Genomic DNA, 13,251 nt, shown 5'->3' on the forward strand with positions numbered 1-13,251 from the left:
ACCCTGGGTTCATTGTCGAGAGGAATAGTATTTAAAGATCACAGTCTGGTATGCATTGCTATTTAGTTGATCATTATCTTCTAGGCCTTTTCAGTGGACAGAGCTAGGAATCTTTTTTAAGAAAAAAACGAGTTCACACTGACATTTCCCATTCAAATTTAAAATTATAAAGTTTCTACTTAACTTATTTGATTTTATATATATATATCTTTCACCTATAATAAAAATCTTAGCTCCTAACATCATTACCATCATTACTTATATTTTTCATCTTCAGAAAATAGTATTACTACTTATGAAAACTATTTAAGATTTCTTTGAATTATTCCACCAGGGAGGTACAATCAAATTACTATGTTTAAGTCTTCTTTTCATTTGTTTCATTTGGCTTTCACTGTAGGTATTCAAAAAAATTTCTATCTTCTATTCCTGTTCTCTTCTTCCTTTTAAACTTACACATTTTTTTCAATTTTGAGTTATGTTTCTATTTTTTAAAATGAGAAAATGTGATATGCTATATGTACAACTCTGAAACTTGCTTTCTTTCACTTAATAATATATCCTGAAGATCACTCCATAGCAGTAGGTAGGGATAGTTCTCATAGAAATTCTATTAAGCATTAGTTCAGTTCTTATATATTGATGCAGAAATCTTCTTTCCTGTTAGCGGAGGTGAGCAATTTTGTTAGGTTGCTATTTCAGTATCACAAGGAGAGCAAACAATATTGCTTCTCTTAAGTGTATTTCAAAACTCATAAATACCTTTTTAATTAAGTAAAAAATATATATTAATAACTACTTCTTTCAAACCTCATTTGAGTTTTATTGTAGTTGCCAAATGAAATACACGTCTAGAATCTTTAAATTTTATTCAATCTATAAACCATTCAAAAGTAGAAAAAAATTTAATACCACCAGTGTTTAGCATCCTGTTCACATAGCACTCGATAAATGTTTATCATGAAATTACAAATATTTCTTCCACTGGGGCCTTCAATAAACTGAATATGTTTTCATTAGTTTATTTTTATTTATTTCAACTCTAATAAGTGATACAGTTTTTTAAATTTGTCTTCTTAGATCCTTAACGCCTAATCGTGGTTGCTATTGTTATTATTATTTCTTATTGATCTATTGTTACAAAAAGGGGCTTTCCACAAATTTCCTTTTTGTGTGTGTTAGATTTCAAATAAATGATACTAATGTTGTAAAACACATAATCCATTAATCTTCAACCATTTTTCTTTTTTCTGTATTCATGTTGTTATTTTTCATAAGACTGATTAAAAATGTGGTTAAATAAAGAATGATCTGAATGTTTTCATAATTCCAGTCATAATGATGAATAAAGAAATTGGAGCTTTTGCATGTTGAATTAGAGGTTAGTAACCTTAGTCCGATATCCGTGTTTTTTTTTTTTTACTAGATCTTATTCATTCTATCTAACTATATTTTTGTACCCATTAACCATCCTCACTTTATCCCCACTCCCTGTTACACTATCCAGCCTCTGGTAATCATCATTCTACTCTCTGTTTCCAGGTGTTCAGTTTTTTAAATTTTTAGCTCCCACATATGAGTGAGAACATGTGAAATTGATATCCTTTTTATATATCATTCATCTACCAAAAGGAAGCTCTGTCATTCAGTTAATATGCCATTTGAAAAATTATATCCTTTCATTTCCTTCTGTACATTGGTAACAGTTTCCTTGGATTCTAGGCATAATATTCTAGCACCAGGATGCGACTTCATAAAGCTGTCTTGATGAAAGTGACTCACTGAGACAATCATCAAGATAACATGATTGTGAAACCTCAAAATGTTAAAACCTTTTCACCTCCATTTTGACTACTTTAAAAAGAGGAAAAGACCCGACATGGCTTTTCAAAGATCTTCAGTTTTACTCAGAACAATGTGCTCCTCCATTTTCTTTTCTTTCTTTTTTTTTTTTTTTTGAGACAGAGTCTTGCTCTGTTGCCCAGGCTAGAGTGCCGTGGCGTCAGCCTAGCTCACAGCAACCTCAAACTTCTGGGCTCAAGCAATCCTCCTGCCTCAGCCTCCTGAGTAGCTGGGACTACAGGCATGTGCCACCATGCCCGGCTAATTTTTTCTGTATATATTTTTAGTTGTCCATATAATTTCTTTCTATTTTTTTTTGAGTAGATATGGGGTCTCGCTCTTGCTCAGGCTGGTCTTGAACTCCTGAGCTTAAGTGATCCACCTGCCTCAGCGTCCCAGAGTGCTAGGATTACAGGCGTGAGCCACTGCGCCTGGCCCTCCATTTTCATCCCTACATTTTATGTACTCTAAATGTAAAGAACAGGGATCTTTTCGATACAGCATTTTCATTTACTTGGTGTTTCCTTTTATCTACAATATTATCCTTGAATTGTCCTAAACATTAAAATGAATCAGGCCAGACACATTTTCCAGATTGTCTAAATTAATAGTATGAGTGTCACATCTCTAAAGAGCTCTACTGAGTAGTCATTGTGAGCAGCAGGGGACCCAGAAAAAGCCCTGCAGGTGGCTGGATTCAGAGCAAATCAAATTTTCCAGACTAATTCAGAGATGGACAAACAAGGGTTATGATCCCTGGGGACCTTTTCAACCCTAAGAGATTTGTATTAATAAAATTTAAAAGTTGTAAGTCCAGAAGATCTGATTTCTCAGATATATAAATCTTGAATTTGCCACATTCCCTCCCAACCCATAGCCTTTGTATCACTCTTGTCAAATTCATCAATAACTTCCAAATTATCAAATTAAATGGCCAATTCTCAATCCTCCTATTACTCAATCTATCAATAACATTTGGTATAGTTGATCATTCCTTTCTCTTTGAAACAATGTCTTCTCTTGACCTTCCAGGGTACCACACTCTCCTGCTTTTCCTCCTACCACCCTACCCATTTCTTTAGTGTCTTCACTGGATTCTCTCTTTTCCCCAAATCCAAATGCTAGAGTTACCCAGTTCTCAATCTCTGGACATCCTCTCTAACTACATTCATTCTTCAGAAAATCTCATCCAGCCCTATGACTTTACCTACTATCTGTGTATTCTGATAACTTTTTAAATGGACTGCATCCTATCAAATATAAGAAATTATTAGTTGTTAAGCCCCACTATTATTTTACTTAAAACTAGAAATGGAAAAAAATGCCACCAATTAAGAAATAACTCAATGCTTAATGATAATTCTGTGTGACATGTAAATCAGTTTCACCAGCCTTTTGTTTTGACATTCCCTTCATCTTTGCTAGGCAATTTGTCAGTTTCTCCCACCTTCAATTGTATGTGATAGGCAATTGTTGTGCACATATCTCAGTAACAAAACATAACACCGCTTCTTCCATTTTGTATCTTTGTCTCTTAGATCCCTGAAAAGTCTTTAGTTGTTGCTTTATGAGAAAATATAGGATTATGGTCAATCCTCTAAGAGTAAATATTAATATCTATTTAATAATATCACATTTTTGCTTCATTGATTTGTTTTAGCCTTTCTAAATAGCAAGTGAATTTTAGTTTCAATGACAAATCATGGTGTATTTTTAAAAAGCCAGTTAATGGCAATTAAAAATCAACATGGATAATACCAACAATATACATAGTTCAGTTGAAAAGATGACAGTATAGCAACTATGACCAAACTTATGCATGCATAGTCAATGAAACTACATTACTATATGACTGACAGTGATTGTAAGTCACCATCGTTTGTAAGATGCCTCCTGATTTCCAAGAACATATGTGTGTCTTTGAATTGATGAAGTCAGGTATATTTCCAGGGCTAACATTCACTAAACTGCCTAGGTCAGAACCCATAAGGATCATCCTAGATTTCTGTTTCTCTCACACCCTAATTCTAATTCTCTGATCAGAAAATCTTACCTCTGCTGCAAAATACATTCTGAATTACCACTTCTCATCACTTCTATCACCACTATCCTAATCCAAGGCACCATGATCTCTCATTCATACTACTGCCGTTCCTGCCCTGATTCTAGGCTTACCTCCCAAAGTCTATTTTCCACACATGGCCAGAGTGGCCCTTTTAGGATATGTGACAAATCTTGTCGCTCCCAGAGGATACCCAGAAATCCCACTTCTAAGTATTTTCTCTAGTGAATCTTCTACATCTATGAAAGGTCATGTACAAGAATGTTCCCTGCAACATTATTTGTAATAGTAAAAACTTATAAACAATCTTAGTGACCACCAGGGAGAGACTAGATACAGAAGCTATGGAATATAATATGGCTGTCAAATGAATAAACTAGAGCAATTTGTATAAATATGGATAGCTTTCAAAAATAATGTTAATTTTAAAATAATTTATAATGTCTTATTTAAAAATGGTTTCACAAAATCTATGGCTCATTTGTTTTTATGCAATGCTAGAAAATGGAAATCTTTTTGTGTCTTTTTCATTCTAAAATGAATCCTCTTTACCATCTTATCATCTCCTTCTCTTTTCATTTGTTAAGAAATAATTTTCTTGCTGTTATAATAGAAAGAACAATACTTGTTTCCTGGCTTGTTACAAGATTGTATTTCCATTCACAAATTCGTCGTGGTATATTAAAACACAAATGAGGTAGCTATAATCAATGGCAGTAGAACTCTAAAATACAATTACAGTGCTTCACAATTTGACTGGAAATGACAGATTGTAATTTGGATTACACCATATTACAATTAATGCTAAATTGCCAACAGCGAATACATTTAACCCCCCTTCACACTTATAATCAGTCAAGCATGAGATAAAGTATATCAGAGAACACAAATCATTACAAAATAAAAAGTACAGGCACTTGCAGAAGAAATAATGCAACATCTATTTCTGTTAAAGTCAACTTGTGTGTAATGCTTTTATTTTGGAATTTAAAAGGCAATTCTTGTGTAAACCGTTTTATCAAATTTACTCACAAGAACCAGTTAATTTGAAAGGGAAAAATACTTGTAATATATCCTTTGAAAATAGCTTTACTCTTTACAAAGAATTAGATTATAACCCGTCCTTTATATGGAGAATTTTTATAATAGAAATGTATTCTTCATAAAGAGAATATTAACAAAAATAAGGTACTTGTGACCAAAATTATATAGCCTTTGATTAACCATACTTATCTCCAAATAGGTTGGATGTGGCTAAGTTGTTAGCATGCTTCAGGTAGTGCCAGTAGAATATATTTATCCTGACTCTATGTTGAATCACAGAATATTGGAAATTTCCCTTAGGAATAATAATACACTACACCATGAAACTCATATACTCTCTTTCCAAGATATTAAGTTTCACTTTATGAATTTGAAATTGCATTCCAAGAACGAATTTTTCTCTATATTGGATTGTGCCTATTATAAAGGTTATCATTCTACATGCAATTATCTAGAATTGCCCAATATGCAAGCTCAGAACAAGGATTAAGTTAGCCTCTTTGTAGTGAAAAATGAACAACAGGGTACCGTTTAATAAGAAGAATTAATCTACAGTGGTACTACAATCTCCTAATAGAATTTATCCCCCTCTTTCTAATTCTCTCTCAGAAAGTAATTTAAGGCTTGAAAGAACTGGTTGATAATTAACCTTTTAGAAAGCTTTAGGAAGAAGAATTTTTTTAAATATTTTTTAGTTGTTATTAGCATCCCATAAACTAACCATTAAGTACTTGGTTTTGCTGTTCTGTCCTCTCAGGTGTCTGGATCCAATAACTAGTTGTGGCTATAGAAAACCAATAAGAGGGACTGTCTATGGGCCAGTATTACTGAAGAGTACCTTAAGTAATTGTTGAGGACATTCTGCCTCTCTCACCAGATTTACTTTCATCTGTGTAGCCTGCCCCATTTCTCAAGGATCACCTATTCCAATGGTTCCCACCCCTGGCTGCACATGAGAATCATCTGAAGAGTTAAAACATATACCTGTGCTCAGTCCTTAGCCCTGACCAGTATTTCTGGGAGTTGTGTCATGGTGTCAGTATAGAAACTCTCCAAATGATTCTAATGTGACTCAGGGTTGAGAACTATGCCCGCTGTTCTTTGTTTGTACTTCTTGACTTCTCTGTCTTTGGTTTAAACTTAACATTTCAAACTTACTTTAGCAGTAGAACTCTTTTGAAGGAATCTCAATAAATAATAGAATTTAAAGGGATAAACAGTTTCTTCAGGCAACTTAAATCTTCATTGTTTGCAAAATCCTACTACTACCTTTTCAGAGCTCTAGGGTTGTACAGTAAAATTTTAAAAACCACTTTCTCGGGCCTTTGCGTATCATCCAGAAGCATTTACAAAAAGTACTGGTACCGTAGTGACTCTCCATGCTCTCATCACTGTCATATTCACCTACAGGCCAACAGGGCTAATAAAGAGAAAAAAACAACAGTTCAGCCTTCAAAGGAGTTCCTGGTCTAATGTAGAAGACAGGAAAACAGATAATCACAATATAATGCTCATTCATTCAACCAATATCTAGGGAGTGCCTATGATGTGCCAGTCATTATTCTAGATGCTTGGGATACAGCAGTGAATGTAAAAGACAAAATCACTCTCCTCCCTGATTTTATATTCTAACCAGGGAAAACAGACATAAACAAAATAAATGACTAAAAATTGCATTATGTTAGAAGGAATAGGAAGTCTTGAGGAAGTTTTAACAGTTATAATTTTAAGAAAGGTGAAAAGGAAGTCATGGGGTTCAATGGGAGGACACAGGAGAGGCATATTGAAAAAAGTGGTAATTGACCTAGGCAAAAGCAATTTAGTGGAGTGATGGGGTTAGGTCAAAAATTGCAGTAGGTTAAGGAGTGAAGGGACAGTATAACATGGTGTTAACAATGTGGACTTTGAATAAATTTGACTATAAAACAGGAAAGAAGAAAAGACGCTCACAGTTAAGGATGGATTTTGTTTTTAGTGGGAGACACTTGATCATGTTTATAATTCTGGGAAAAGGGCCAGTAGAGAGACTGTTGTTCAATATGCTGTGAAAAAAATGCAATCGTCGATAAAAAGACCACCAAGCAGAAGGAAGTGGGATGCAGGTAGAGGAGAGTGTTAACCTTGGGGAAAAGAATGACACAAGGAAGATTTCTGCCAATGGTAACAATTGCTACTATTTACTAAAAACTTAGCCATGTGTCAGGGCATTCTAAGCACTTTTTTGTAATAACTCATTTATATTCTCAGCAATCTCATAAGGTACATTATAATCTCTATTTTATAAGTGAAGAAACCAAGTCACAGGAAGCTAATTGCTCAAGTCACACGGAAAAATGCAGAGTAAAATTTCAAACCCAGGCATCTGGCTTCAGGACTGTCCTAAGTCTCAACCACTATCTTATATTCATGAGAGAAAAGAGACAAGGAGAGAGTTCAAGGAGTTTGAAGAATGGCTTGAATTTTATAGAGATAAAGGTGTCTAAGGGTGGACAAAGGGTTATGGATTTTCAAAGAGAGTGTCAGTGTGCACACATAGCCAGAATTTTGAAACAAAAGGGAATCTGGAGGTTGCTCTTTTTGTTGAGGCTCAGAGGTACCCACTAGACTAAAAGCTTTATCAGGACAGTGATTATAGCATTTGGTTCACCACTATAAACACATGCAGCACCTAGCACTGGACCTGGTGAATACCAGGCACTCATTAAATTATCTGTTGGCCAAATTAAGAAAATTGAAGGAATATATGCCTGAGATATTGGGTTGAACAATATGAAATTGCCATGTAAGTTAGTCTTGATTCTTCTGCAAAGCACTCACCCATCTTATTTTTCCTTTTTATTTCCATTCCCAGGCCCAGTGCCTCAGCCAAATAATTTGCTTGCTAAAATTTTCTGTTTCCCATCTTCATGTCTTTGTATATATCTTCCTCTTAAAATGTCTACGTCATCCTTTATTCATGTCTTTCTTCTTTCAAAGTCCATTGCAAATTCCAAGCATTCTTAAATGATTAAATCTATCTATGTTAATTTTTTACTTTGTGATTTCTTGGGTCCCATTCTTATTGTTTTCTTTACAAAAATGTTTGTTTTTTTAGTATATGCTAAGCTTTCTTTCTTTTTATTTTTATTTATTTTTGTGCAAGAGGCAATAACTGCATGGCTTCTATTTCACAAAATACAAAAAGGTATCCAGTGAGAAGTGTGCTTCCCCCCACTTCCCCAGCACACCCTATGTTTCTCCTCAGAGGCAACCGATATCATCAGTTTCTTATGTATCTTTCTGGCATCTATAAAAGTAAATATGTACATATGGTTACTCTCTTTTTCCTTTTAAACAACAAAAAAGATCAGGAATAAGATAAGGATGCCAAGTCTCATTACTTCTATTCAACATTGTACTTGAGTTTACAACCAGTGCAATAAGGCAAGAAAAATAGGTAAAACACATCCAAATTAGAAAGAAAGAAATCATATTGTCTTTATTCATTGATGACATAATTGCCTATGCAGAAAATCCTATGTAATCTACAAAGAAGTTACTAGAACTAATAAGTGAGTGTAGCAACGTTGTGGGATGCAAAATCAATATAAATTGCATTCCTATATGCTAGCAATGAACAGTGGAAATTGAAATAAAAAATACTATTTCTAATAATATCAAAATATGAAATACTTAGAAATACATCTGGGAAAAGATGTGTAAGACCTGTTACTAAAAAACTACAAAACATTGCTAAAAGAAATTTAGAAAGACCAAAATAAATGGAAAGCTATACTATCTTCATGGATCAAAAGACACAATATTATTAGATGTCAACTCTTCCCAAAGTGATCTATAGATTAAATGCCAATCAAAATGCTAGCAGGCTTTTTATTATTTTACAGAAATTAATAAACTGATTCTAAAATTCACATGGAAATGCAAAGAACCTAAAATAACCAAAAACAACTAGGAGAACAAAGGTAGAGAACTAACACAACTTGATGTCAAAACCAACTTGTAATCAGGACAGTGTGGTACTGGCATCAAGACAGACAAATGAATCAATGGAAAAGAATAGTGTTCTTGGCTCACGCCTGTAATCCCAGCACTCTGGGAGGCCGAGGCGGGTGGATTGTTTGAGCTCAGGAGTTCGAGACCAGCCTGAGCAAGAGTGAGACCCCGTCTCTACTAAAAAAATAGAAAGAAATTATCTGGCCAACTAAAATATATATAGAAAAAAAATTAGCCGGGCATGGTGGCACATGCCTGTAGTCCCAGCTACCTGGGAGGCTAAGGCAGTAGGATCGCTAAAGCCCAGGAGTTTGAGGTTGCTGTGAGCTAGGCTGACGCCATGGCACTCACTCTAAGCCCGGGCAAAGCGAGACTCTGTCTCAAAAAAAAAAAAAAGAAAGAAAAAGAAAGGACAAACCAGTCGGGTGTCCATCTTAAAAATACTACATAAAATCAGAAGTTCCACTGTGATAAAGCATACATTTCTTCCCTAGGTCATATTCAAATGTAAAAATCCTAACCTCTAGCCTTTCATAAGATAAAGTAAAAGTTACAAGGTGAAAAAGTCAAAGTACAGACAAAAAGCAGCTCTTACAACTGCCCAGCAAGATGAATAAATATTTGTAGATATTTCTCACAGGACCATGAGACACACCCCAGAATAACTCCAAAGCTCTTCTCAAACCTCATGATAAAGTTCTTTCACAACTTCAATAACTAGTTATTCCTTGGATTTTATATTGACTGTGTGCATACCACACTCCCAGCTCTCAAAAAGAGGCATAAATTTCCAAATGTGCTAATATTTTAAGATTATCATTAGTCCATCAAAGGCAGATAACTGAGATATGAAGTTTTAACCAATGAGTTAATAATATCAGGATGTAATTCCTAACCACAGTACTCAAACGAAATAAGTGGAATTAATTTTAATTATTTGAATAAATAAATGACTATCTACAAGGCTAATCAGTGTGAGAACCTGAGATTATGGCTCAAAAGTTATTTTATGCTCTGCCTCTTTTCCTGTCCATTCTGTTTAATTCTCGTTAGAGTGCTCCATTAGGCACTTGCAGAGGTTCCTTTTAGCTTTTTTTGGTATGTGCATTGAAATGTCGTAAGAATACATTTGAGTTTATATGGTAAGTGTAATGATTTGCTTTGACTATTCCATTAAATATATTGAATTAATTATAAGCAACTGGTATGTGCAATTTCTACTTGCAAAGAAAGCAGAAAACAAAAACAACAAAAACAGCAAAATTATCGTGAAAAACTAAAGAACTTTGCATACATCTATGGCCATACCACCCTGAATGCACCTGATCTCATCTGATCTTGGAAGCTAAGCAGGGTTGGGCCTGGTTAGTACTTGGTTGGGAGACTGCCTGGGAATACTGGGTGCTGTAGGCTTTTTTTAAAAAAACAAAAAACAAAAACTTTATGTACATTTAAAAATATTTCTATCAGAGATTAAGAGTTTTGAGACACTAGGCCGGGCGCGGTGGCTCACGCCTATAATCCTAACACTCTGGGAGGCCGAGGCAGGTGCATCGTTTGAGTTCAGGAGTTCAAGACCAGGCTGAGCAAGAGCGAGACCCTGTCTCTATTAAACTAGAAAGAAATTATCTGGCCAACTAAAAATATATACAGAAAAAATTAGCTGGACACGGCGCATGCCTGTAGTGCCAGCTACTCGGGAGGCTGAGGCAGGAGGATCGCTTGAGCCCAGGAGTTTGAGGTTGCTGTGAGCTAGGCTGATGCCACGGCACTCTAGCCTGGGTAACAGAGTGAGACTCTGTCTCAAAAAAAAAAAAAAAAGAATTTTGAGACACTAAATTCTACTTAGTTTCAACACCATGGCAAAAATGGTGGTCAACAGCTCCACTTCTCTCTAGTTCTAGTGTTTCCAAAAGGTAACAGACATCACCCCTAATGAGCTTCAAAAAACCACAAAGCAGAGATGGTAAGGGAATTCAAGGACAGCATTAGCAAAATATATGCATATGAAAAATTTGAATTCTTCATACAAATGCCAGGTAGCTCGAAGCTTCTGTATAATTCACTGATCACAGAAAAAGGCTTTTTTTTTTTTTTCTTTTTCTTTTGGTTGACCCTGAAAGAGGTATTAGTTAACCTTAAATGACTACAGGTCATAGAAGTGGTCTTAACCTTCCCTAATGATGTTTAAGCTGTTTTAAATAATGTCACTGTAAATCACTGTTAGGCTAGAGACACCCCCAAACTTCTGCATTTTCATTAAATACAATATTTTTAGCTCCACAACAAATACTGTGATCCTTTAATGATTTTCTAAATGGCAACTTTTTGATTCTTAGCTTTTAATATTCTGAATCACAAATTGTGCCCACTTTTATTTCTCTAATTAAATCCACCCATATTCTTAGGATTCAATATCAATAAAAAAGGACAAATAAAAGTCACCACATTAGTACTCTCAAGCTTTAGCTGTTAGTTCTGCATTTAAGGAAATTCTCCCCACTTTTTTAGTCTTTTCCTTGTCAAACATTCCACAGATGAGAACTGCTTACATATGGTATTACTTTGCAAATAATTCTACATCCAGTTAACAACTTTTAAAATTTTTGATTTGGAAGAGCAGCAAACCAAATATTGAAGAATAAGAACTATCAAATGTCAATCTCAAGGCAACATACCAAAGGTATTTAGTAAATTGTTAGCCCAGAACCTAAAACCCAGAATCTACCATCTCCCTCCTTTAACAATGCTCTATCTGACTGCCTTTAATAAAGTTCACCCCAAATTGTGTTCTTCATAAATAAATTTCTTGTGCCACTACTATCAGCTAAAATCTTTTGATGGGGACAAATTACTCATGATACTTCTTCAGCTAAAATACACTTTCAGGTTTTAAAAGGTCAATATGGAATTCAATAAGAGGGGGCAAGTTTATATTGTACAGCTTTTGGACAAGATGATTAATTTTGTCACCCAGGAGATAGCCAAAAGTCCATAAATGATCTTCTTCTTGCTAGTTTTTCCTTTACAGAAGTTTTACATTTTGAAGAACTGTCATTAGCTCACTAATTTATCTGCTTTTTGTGAATTAACTGACTCATTGAATAGTTTTTTGGTTTTTTTGTTTGTTTGTTTGTTTGTTTTGAGACATAGTCCTGCTCTGTCACCCTGGGTAGAGTGCAGTGGCATCATCATAGCTCACTGCAACTTCAAACTCCTGGGCCCAAGCGATCCTTTTGCCTCAGCCTCCCAAGTAGCTGGGACTACAGGCAAATGCCATGACGCCCAGCTCATTTTTCTATTTTTAGTAGAAACTAATTTTCTATTTTTGGTAGAGACGGGGGTCTCACTCTTGCTCAGGCTGGTCTCGAACTCCTGAGATCAAGCGATCTTCCCGCCTCGGCCTCCCAGAGTGCTAGGATTATAGACCTTGTGAACCACTGTGACTGGTTCCTGGAATAGGCTTTTTAAAAACAGATAATTTCACTGTTTTCTTCCCAAAAGGTACAAGAGGAGACCTAGATGATTTAACTTCATTATACCATAATATCAAATATATCCTTAAAAAGCACTGAAAAGATGATCAGAAAATTCAGATATTCAATAAGCTATCTTTTTGACCTGTATCTTCAATTTCAGGTAGGAAAATAATGACCCACATTCCCAAATTGGAGAGTGCATTTAGAATCACCCTATGTTACACACTCCAAAACGGCCTAGTATGACTCAGAAATGGACTGTGTCCTGGCTTACTGGGTGGCGACAAAGCAACATCTGTCAAAGGCAAAGAAAACAATATGATTGCTTTCTATATTGTATTTTTTCTAGGTGAAAAACAAAAACAATACCCCACAAACAAAAAACAAGGCAGCTGTTTAAATAAACAAAAAGCATCTGTTTCTCCACGCAAAATTTGAAAAAGCAATTTGGGCTAGAGGATCACTTAATTACCATCGTTTAAAGCTAGAAAATAATTTACTCAACTTTAATCTGGCTTGCGAATGTATTATTTGCAAGACTCAAAAACATCCTGTCCAGCTTTACCTCAAGTTCACTGTCAATTTCAACTGCTGTCACTCTAATTATGTCACCCCAGAAGTCCAACTGGTACATTCTTGATCAAACACAGAACGTGAACATGTGTGCATGGGTGATCTCATATCCACAGATAAACTACTTCTATCTTGGACTGTGGACAATGGTCATCAATTCCCTATCTCTAAGCTCCAACTATACAGGAAGGCATTTTTGGCTATCTGGTTCCCCTGCCATATGTGCATATAGCAGGCACTCAACAAATCTGTGAAACT

General features: G+C 35.2%; 1 non-coding gene across 1 annotated transcript; it reads left to right on the forward strand.

Moving 5' to 3' along the window:
* The first annotated feature begins 10,235 nt into the window (after positions 1-10,235).
* Positions 10,236-10,354, forward strand: LOC123640893. The gene has a single exon (XR_006736127.1). It is a non-coding gene; the product is annotated as a 5S ribosomal RNA (ribosomal RNA).
* Positions 10,355-13,251: the final 2,897 nt, after the last annotated feature.

This window comes from Lemur catta, chromosome 6 (assembly GCF_020740605.2).
Source record: "Lemur catta isolate mLemCat1 chromosome 6, mLemCat1.pri, whole genome shotgun sequence".
In the NCBI taxonomy this organism is placed as follows: Eukaryota; Metazoa; Chordata; class Mammalia; order Primates; family Lemuridae; genus Lemur; species Lemur catta.